This window comes from Solanum pennellii, chromosome 5 (genome assembly GCF_001406875.1).
Source record: "Solanum pennellii chromosome 5, SPENNV200".
NCBI classification, from domain to species: Eukaryota; Viridiplantae; Streptophyta; class Magnoliopsida; order Solanales; family Solanaceae; genus Solanum; species Solanum pennellii.
Genome location: NC_028641.1, coordinates 58134805 through 58144212, shown reverse-complemented (window position 1 = coordinate 58144212; position 9408 = coordinate 58134805). Strand labels below are relative to the sequence as shown.

Here is a 9408-nt window from a genome sequence, read left to right as displayed (position 1 = left end):
TCCCCAAAGAATTCACATTGGGATGCTGCTACTAGGGTGGTTATATACCTAAAGGGAATTATAGGTAAAGGAGTATGGATGCAGGACAAACCTACCACCACTCTCACATGTTGGTGTCATTCTGATTGGGCTACTTGCCCCAACACTAGAAGGTCTATTACAGGCTATGTGGTCAAGTTTGGTGAGTCATTGGTGACCTTGAAATCCAAGAAACAGCAAACTTTATAGAAGTTCTGCTGAGGCAGAGTATAGGACCATGGACTCAGAAGTCTCGGAAGTCACTTGGTTATTAGGGTTATTTACTAAGCTTGAAGTGCAGGTTCAAAGCCCTATCAACATCTTGAGTGATAGCGAATCAGCAATACAGTTAGCAGTCAATCCAGTCTTCCATGAGAGAACCAAACACATTGAAAAAGATTGTCATTTCATCAGAGACAAAATCAAAGCAGGGGTGGTTGACACTATGTATGTTCCTACTCAACAACAGCTTGTTGACCTATTGACAAAGGGGCTTAGTCAAGCGCAACATTCTTATCTGCTAGGCAAGCTTGGTGTGCTTAATGTTTTGTACCCTTCAGCTTGTGGGGGGGGGGGGTGTTAAAAAATTCATTAGTCACTCACAAGTCATTAATAAATTAGTTAGTTACAAAGTTAGTTAGTTAATTACATCAGTCTGTTAGAGGTTGTTAGAATGTCATGTGCAATGACATGTGCAGATAGAGTTAGTTAGTGGATCACATTCTAGATATTTCTAATATTAGTCTATAAATACATTCTTTTAGTTTGATGTAAAAAATTTTTTACTCAGATGGATAAAAGTTTTATTTTTCTTCTTCATTTTTTCTTAATTCCTTTGTTTGTTCATTTCTGTTTAGAAGAGCTTCCAACCTCCAAATTCAATATTATTGGTTAATTCAGTTTCAGGGTTGAACCATAGATGTATTCTTTATTCATTTTGCTTCTTCAAAGTTCTCTCAATTTTTGTTGGTTATAGTAATGGACTTATCGTTTGATTTTCATTTTAAGTGCTCATTAAGATGTTTGGGATTTCCTCTCTGTCACAGCTAGAACATGATATTTCAAATTTTCTACACTAATCTCCAATCATTTAAGTATTATATCTTCATCTTATGGTCCTAATTTCTTTTTAATGGCTGCCTTTGCTCCTTTGAACAACGTTAAAGTTGTCTCCGTGTGATCCATAGGTCACAAGTTTGAGCAATCGAAGCAACCACTAACGTTTGAATTATTTTAGATTGCCTACATCACACTTCTTGGACTACTGACCTTCCCCGGACCTTACACAGGACTGCCCTTTTTTCCTCTTAAGCTCAAATTTGCGTTTTGAATCATTTTCGTCAGTTGGTTGAGTTATGACTTGATAATACTTTTGGGTGCATACACCTTTCCCATCACTTTGTGTTGGAGTATCAAATTTTATGTTCATTCTTTAGAGAGTCTCATGCAACCCACATAAATCATAAGTGGTTTTTTTACTTGTAGGATATGATGTTGGCAAAGACCGATTGATCTATCAATACTAAATTTACTTAGGCACAGCTTGACCATGCGATATGGTATCATCATATGGATACATGATATGGAATCATAAGATGAAATTGAAGTTTTGTTTGGACTTGCGATATGGAATTTTTTGTTGTATATTTTCTCATAAACATACAAATCTCATTAGTTGTAAAATTATTAAAATAGCCCCAATTGTTTATTCAATAAAATCGCATAATAAATTATTACAAAGGCGTTTGTTCTCCACTCAAGTAATTGTTTCATCTAACTTTAATTTAAAAAAAAATGAACATAAATTGTAGTGTACTAATTTTTAATATAATCCTCCCACATAGTACGAACAACTTCATCATGTAGAATTTGCATTTCTCGATCATGTGACTGAGACGAACCCACATTGTTACTTTGAGACATTTGTTGGTCAATATCATCCGCAACTATATTTTAATGTTTATAGACCATAAGTATTTCATGACTTTAACAATCGGTTGGTGTGAGTTAAAGTGACTATATGTTGGTGAGAATAATAAATTTTATGACGGTGAGAATAATAAATTTTAAAAAGTAATGATGTAATTATAAATTTTATTTACATATGAAATAAATGGTTAGTAGACATAAATGAGGGTTGTTTTAACAAAATATAAACTTTTGGATCAGTTTCTGTATTAAAATATCTCAATCATGATATGAAATCACCATGTAATTTCATATCATGTTTTTTGGAGAATATGGAATCACATCTCATAATATGATCGCATGTGCAAACATTAATTACATCTCTCGATATCATATCGTGATATGACATCGCGTGGCCAAAGCCTAATTAGTTAGTTTTGATGTGGTTTTCTCCACTTTACAAATATGGGTAATAAACTCGGACATGGTATAATAATTCTCTTGAGAACTTATTGGGACTCTGTAAATTGCTGCGGGGAAGTGTTTGAAAACCACTCAATTACTTGTTTGGTATTTGATGCACTAAAACAAGGCACTAAGAATATCAAGACGAGAGTGAATATAGTAAATATGATATCAATTTGTTTGTTATTTAGCTCTGTTGACCTTTTCTCTTTCGAAGAAGTAGCTCTCTTTTGTTATTTATTCAAATATAATGCATTTTAGACTCAATATTTTGTAAAGTAAACAAACTTTTATCACGGGTATTTACAAGGCTTCAAGTTTTAAGTTAGCTTCAAAATTTTACCCAATTTGATAGAGTTCATCCATAGGCTTGAGTTGAGGTGTTAATGTTACAATATTTCTTTCTGCCTTTTTTCCATATGAACTATGGTGCCGTTCACTTTAGTTGATAAAATCCATTTCTCATAAAAAAAAATTAACGTATTAAAAAAAATCTCATGTGTCAACTAAAGAAACACTCAACTTCTTTTATAATTAACAAAATGCAATACCAAACATAGTCAAGAGTTCAAATTGTATAAAATTGCTCATCCAATTTTCGATTGACTCTTTCTGATTTCGTCTTCATGAACTTTATCGACACATATTTTCATTAATTCTCCTTATGCCTCTATTTTCTTCTTCATGCAGATAAATTTAATCAATACTTTTACTTAGGTGCAAATCAACCAAGACATACTCAACTGCTGGTTCAAAAATCAAAAGACAAATAAATATTATAATAATCTTTACATTGTTGGTCCCGGGCGTTTACTAGTATATACATAATATATAACAATCTATTGATAACATAAGCTGACAAACACGAAGATAAGAGCGCTAGTTGCTCAAGATGAGTATGGTTTTGTAAGATATTATTAAGTTAAACGTAACTGAAGTTCCGGTAAGAATTATATGATCCAAATGACATGAAGAAGATTCATGATTTCTTTTTGAATGACTTGTGGTCTTCTTTTCACTTTTGAATGAATCGTTTTTAATATTGGTTAATGGACGAAACAAATCAAACAAAAATCAATGATGTCCAAACTAATTTAATTTAATTTAAATAAGTTAATAAATTAATTAAATTTATATAATTTTGATCAATAATCAATCCAAATCAATTTGTTGATATACCTAATTGCCGGAAGGACAATATGGAGTCTTCAAATAGATGGAGTTACTATTAAAAATTACAATGGTCTGGAAACATTATTAGAGATTACAATAGTCACTTGATTTAATCTTGATGTTCCAGAATTTTCTTTCTATTCCTTAAACAAAGAAGGTTATGTAGTCTAAATGATTTTGTGTGAAAGAACCATACATAGTGAAAGTTTAGGTTTAAAACCTTTCTAACTTATCTCATTTTTATTGTGATTTTTTCTTAGACCTTACTTTAGAAGGTGACACGGTTTATAATTAGATACATAGGAAAAGAAACGTCTGGCCAAAATTAATTTTTGAAAATGTTGAAAGATATCACGAAACTTTTACTTTAGATGATTTTTTTTCAAGGGAGGAAAAACTTTTTGTTGTTTGGCATATGACATATTATTATATGTTATGATTTGTCATATCTTGACTTGTTTTATATATTATTTAATTTTATATCACGTACGAAATCTATTTTTGATAACAAAGACTGAAAATTATTTTAAATTTTATTTAATTTATTTTTAGGTGATTGAAACCTGTTATAATGTTATAACGCCAATATTTATGATTTTAAATCAACAAATGTTTTTTGTCTTCTTGTTTAATTCTACCTTTGATCTTGTTTGTTATAATAACATTCTGTTAATTTATTAATTTGATATATGAAATTGAGTCTCGTTTATCAATTTGATAATATGAGTAAGATTAATTTTTATAGCATTTATATAAATATTTTTAAGGTGTGAAATCGTATGTTATGGTACCGTGAAATTTATCATTTGAAATATTTGGTTATATAACTAATATATTAGATTATCATGTCAAATATAGAATGCTAGATAGCACAAACTGGTACATGAGTCAAACTTAATGGGTATGGCTACAGCTTGGAGGTGTTTATAATTTGGATAAAAATTAAAAATATTAAGCCAAATCAATTAAATTTTATTTGATTTTATTTAGTTTTACATTTTCAAAAAAGTCAATGATATTTGATTTAATTTTAACTTTGTTCAAATAAATCAAAAAAATAATCAAATCGAATTGATAAACTATTTATATATATATATATATATATATATATATAGTTGAACTATTTAAATTTTTTTAAAGTACTTGGCTACTATTGGATATAATTTAATTTATTAATATCATTTATAAACCAACAAACTACCCATCCATTACTAATTAAACTCCACATAATTATTAAACCAATTCTAATATCAATATTGCCCTAAACACTACTAAACCACGACGAAATTACAGATTTCTGAAAATGACATCCAAAATTATTCAAATCTGAATTGAAGCCCCAATTAAATTTAGGTGGAGCCGCTTATTTGGGAGGATACTTTTAATAGGATTCTCTTACAAGTTTGAATTCGAAATTTATAATTAAAGGTAAAGAGTAGTACATCCTGAATTAACTCATGCACTTTTTAAATATAATTTTATAAATATTTATTATTTGTTTTAAATATTAAAACTTTAATATAGTATTTTTTTAATAAATTTACCTGTTAAGTAACATCACATAATTGAGATGAATGAATAGTTAAGATGAACATAGTCAGACTTATAAGTTTATCGGTAATTTTTATTAGACATTTGAATTATAATATGTTTTGATTGATGACTTGAATGTATGATAATATAGTTCTATAAACATTTTCGCCTAAAAATTTTAGAAACACTCTTTGACACTAGCTTTCTAAATGTTGCATTATTAATGGGGCGGGTTTATTAATTTGGTGGGGTTTAATTAGTAATGGCTAGGTTGTGGATTGATTTATAAATTATATTAATAAGTTAAATTATAACAAATAGTTGAGTCTCACGTATTAAAAAGATATTTAAATAATTTAAATTTAAAATTATTAACTAAATGGTCAATTTTGAACATAAAGGTGAATGACGAAGCTATTTTGGAGCCAATAAGTTGATGAGAAGGGTATTTTAAAACCAATAGGTAAATGGAAGATAGTTTTGTACCATTTGTTCTACTTCAAAAATATTTTAGGCCCTTCCGATATATATATATATATATTAATAAATGTCAAAACAAAAAGTTAGTAAATCGGTCAATATTTTTATAATTTTATATACATAATAATAACTAATTATTGACAACATAAGCTGACAAATTACGAAGATAAAAGCGATAGTTGTTCAAGGTGAGTAGGGTTTTGTGAGACGTTGTGAAGTTAAACATAAATGAAGTTTCGGTAAGAATTATAAGATCCAAATGACACACGAAGATAATTCATGATTTCTTTTTAAATGAATATATTGTTGCCTTTATGTTCTTTTGAATAAATCATTTCCTTTACTTTGACGTATAATCAAAGAACGAATTACAATCGAACTAAAATCAATAACATCTACACTAATTTAATTTTGATTTGAATAAGTTAATAAATCAATTAAATTGATATGATTTTCATCATAATCCAAATCAATTTGTGGACACAAAACTGGATTTTCAAGAGATGGATAATTTATTAGAGATTACAATGGTCACTCTATCTAGTGATAAAGTCAGAATTTTTAATAAGAGGTTCAAAATTTGAGAAGAATACACACGAACTAATGGAAGGGGGTTCAATATCTATTATACATTCGTCAACATTTTTAATAAGGAGTTCAAAATCTGAAAAGTAAACACATGAATAAGTGAAAAGGGGTTCCACATCTATTATATATATCTAAAAAAATTAATTTTAACCATGTATAAATTGTAATATTTATTGCCGAAGGAGGTTCGGATGAATACCCTAAGTATATGTTGCCCATGACTCGATCTAATGTATATGCATATTTTAGCGTATATTTATAGGAATATCAAATTGATTTTATGTAATTTTTTACAATGTTTCAGAGGCTAAGTTTTATGTTCTCCTCTGTAAAATTATGATATAATAAATTAAACTAAAAATTTATTCATTAAGGATGAAAACGATAAAAATATCTTATTTGCTTGATTATAAATATAACAGATTTAAAAATCGATAAATCAAACTGATAATACATAAAATCAAGGAAAACTTTCACATATGGACACTTAAAAATAATTAATTACTCACCATAGCTATAGTTTGATAATTACAATTTGTAGCTACATGTTATATGGAGGAGAGAGGTGAGCGAGACTGGGAGAGAGAGGAGAGAGAGAAGAGAGAGGGGAAAAGAGTGAGAGAAAGGTGAATTGTATATGTATATTGGTTAAATAAATGTATACTATACATATGTATTTGTATATATGGCAAGAGAGATTGGGAGAGGGAGGAGAGAGGCAAACGACACTGGGAGAGAGAGGAGAGAGGAGAGCGAGATCAAGAGAGGGAGGAGATAGGCGAGCGAGATTGGGAAGAGAGTGGAAGAGAGGTCAAATGCATATGTACATAATTGTATATAAATATATATTATACATATACACTTGTATAAATGGCAAGTGAGATTGGGCGAGGGAGGAGAGAGGCAAGCAAGATTGGGAGAGGGAGGAGAGAGGTGAGCGAGATTGAGGGAGGGATGAGAGAGGAGAGTGAGAGATGGAGGAGAGAGGAGAGTGAGAGAGGGCAGAGAGTGGGAGAGAGGTGAATTGTATATGTATATAGGTTAAAAAATTGTATATTATAGATATTTATTTGTATATTCTGGCGAATTATACATATACAAACATGAATAATTATACAAACTCGAAGTCAGCCCACGTAATTAATATATAATATTAGTCGCGAGTGATAATTATAGCAAACTATAGCTATGATGACTAATTAAATAGTATAAGTTTGCTTAGCCGCGTAATTTTCCATAAAATCAAACTGAACCTACCGATGTTTTCCTTGGCCCTTAATTCGGATGCTTATGTTTTTGTTTATCTTTGGGAAATATTTAGCCATAATGTTTTGGGATATCTTTAAAGTTGCACTGTTGTTTATTATATGAATTTAAAAAAAAATCTTTAAAAATGAATAAAATAACTTTCCTAATCAAAATATGGAAAAAAGAAGTTCTATTAATGACATTCCTAATTATGTGCTCCCACCATTCAACCTCGCATTGTATTTATCTAAATTAGATTAATTTATTTTCTTAAAAAGTATTTTTCAATTGTTTTTAAAAAAAAAAAAGAATCAACATCTATTCTTTACCAATACACCCTCTAAATCTATGCACATCAATTTTCAAAATTCTAATTATCTAGTCATACACTAATTAATACGTGATCCATATGAATAAATTAGTAAGATTTAGTGATTCATTAATACATGATTCGTAATTTTTTTGGGGGAAAAATTACGCGGTTAAACAAATTTATACTACTTATTATTCATCATAGCTATAGTTTACCATAATTACCACTCGCGACTAACATTATACATTAATTACGTAATCTGACTTCGAGTTGTATAATTAGCCACATTTGTATATATATATAATTCGCTACAATGTACAAATACACATGTATAATATACAATTATTTAATCGATATATATATATAAAACAATTGACCTCTCTCCCACTCTCTGCCCTCTCTCGCTCGCCTATCTCCTCCCTCTTCCAATCTCACTCACCAATCTCCTTCCTCTTCCAATATCACTTGCCATATATACAAACACATATGTATTATATACAATTATCTTACCGATATACATATACATTCACCTCTCTCTCACTCTCTCGCTCGCCTCTCTCCTCACTCTTCTTATCTCGCTTGTCATATATACAACTACATATGTACAATATACAATTATTGATATACATATACAATTCACCTTTCTCCTACTCTTTACCCTCCCTCGCTCACCTCTCTCTTTCCTATAACATGTAGTTATAAATTGTAATTATCAAACTATAGTTATGGAAAACAATTAAACTATTTTTAGTAGCTATATGTGAAAGTTTCTTTTTTTTTTTTGAAGAAATTAATATTTAAGATTGATATAAGTCATTGTAAACCTGTCCAGTGGGCTTGTCCAAGCTGATCCAGCCCATTAAAATTTATGAGATTGGGTATTGATTTAGGATCGGCCCAGGCTGGGGTTTGGGGCATAAATAAGAAAAAGCACCCCATATATATATATATATATATATATATATATACACACTATAATTTGGATGATAAAAAAAGGTAAAAGTTGAATTGCAAATTATCTTTTATAGGTTGAATATTCATTTTGAGTATTTTATTAAACACCAATCTTTTAATTAATTGTATTAAAAAGTAAATTTACCTATATATTAATAATGTTTCATTAAAATGAAATACATTCTCACTCATTAGTTCATTCAACTCAATGTAATGGATTTGTCTTTATATTCCACAATTATTAAACCTTTAGAATTTCTTTTTAGTATTTTACATTTGTAAAATTATTTGATAATAAATATAAATTTTAACTATTAGCATTTAGGAAGTCCAACTGAAGGACATATCTATGTGGTCAAGAAATCATTTAACTTTTTCTTGCTCTTTTTGGATTTTCAATTATTTTAAACTTTATATGCTATGTATCATTCATTAGGAGTTAAGCACTTGAATCATTATTAAGACTTTTGAATTTTAATTGGTTATAGGAGAGGAGGTATCATCCAGAACTCTATTCCTTATGAATTTCTTTTTAGTAGAAATATTGTTATATTTAAAGTCATAGAAGGATATGAATATTGTATTTGTTCTTATTTGTTTTATTATTTTGTATTCTTTACCAATTTATACTTCTTTAATTTAATCTTCTATGATATTTTGTAAGTGATAAGTCTTTTTTGTTAGTGCTAAAATTACTAATTTATGACCTTTATATTCATTTATAAATG

At 29.0% G+C, this 9408-nt stretch overlaps 1 pseudogene; it reads left to right on the top strand.

Annotated features, from left to right (window-relative positions):
• The first annotated feature begins 256 nt into the window (after window positions 1-256).
• LOC107019611 overlaps window positions 257-9408 on the top strand; it is a 35601-nt pseudogene continuing 26449 nt past the window's right edge.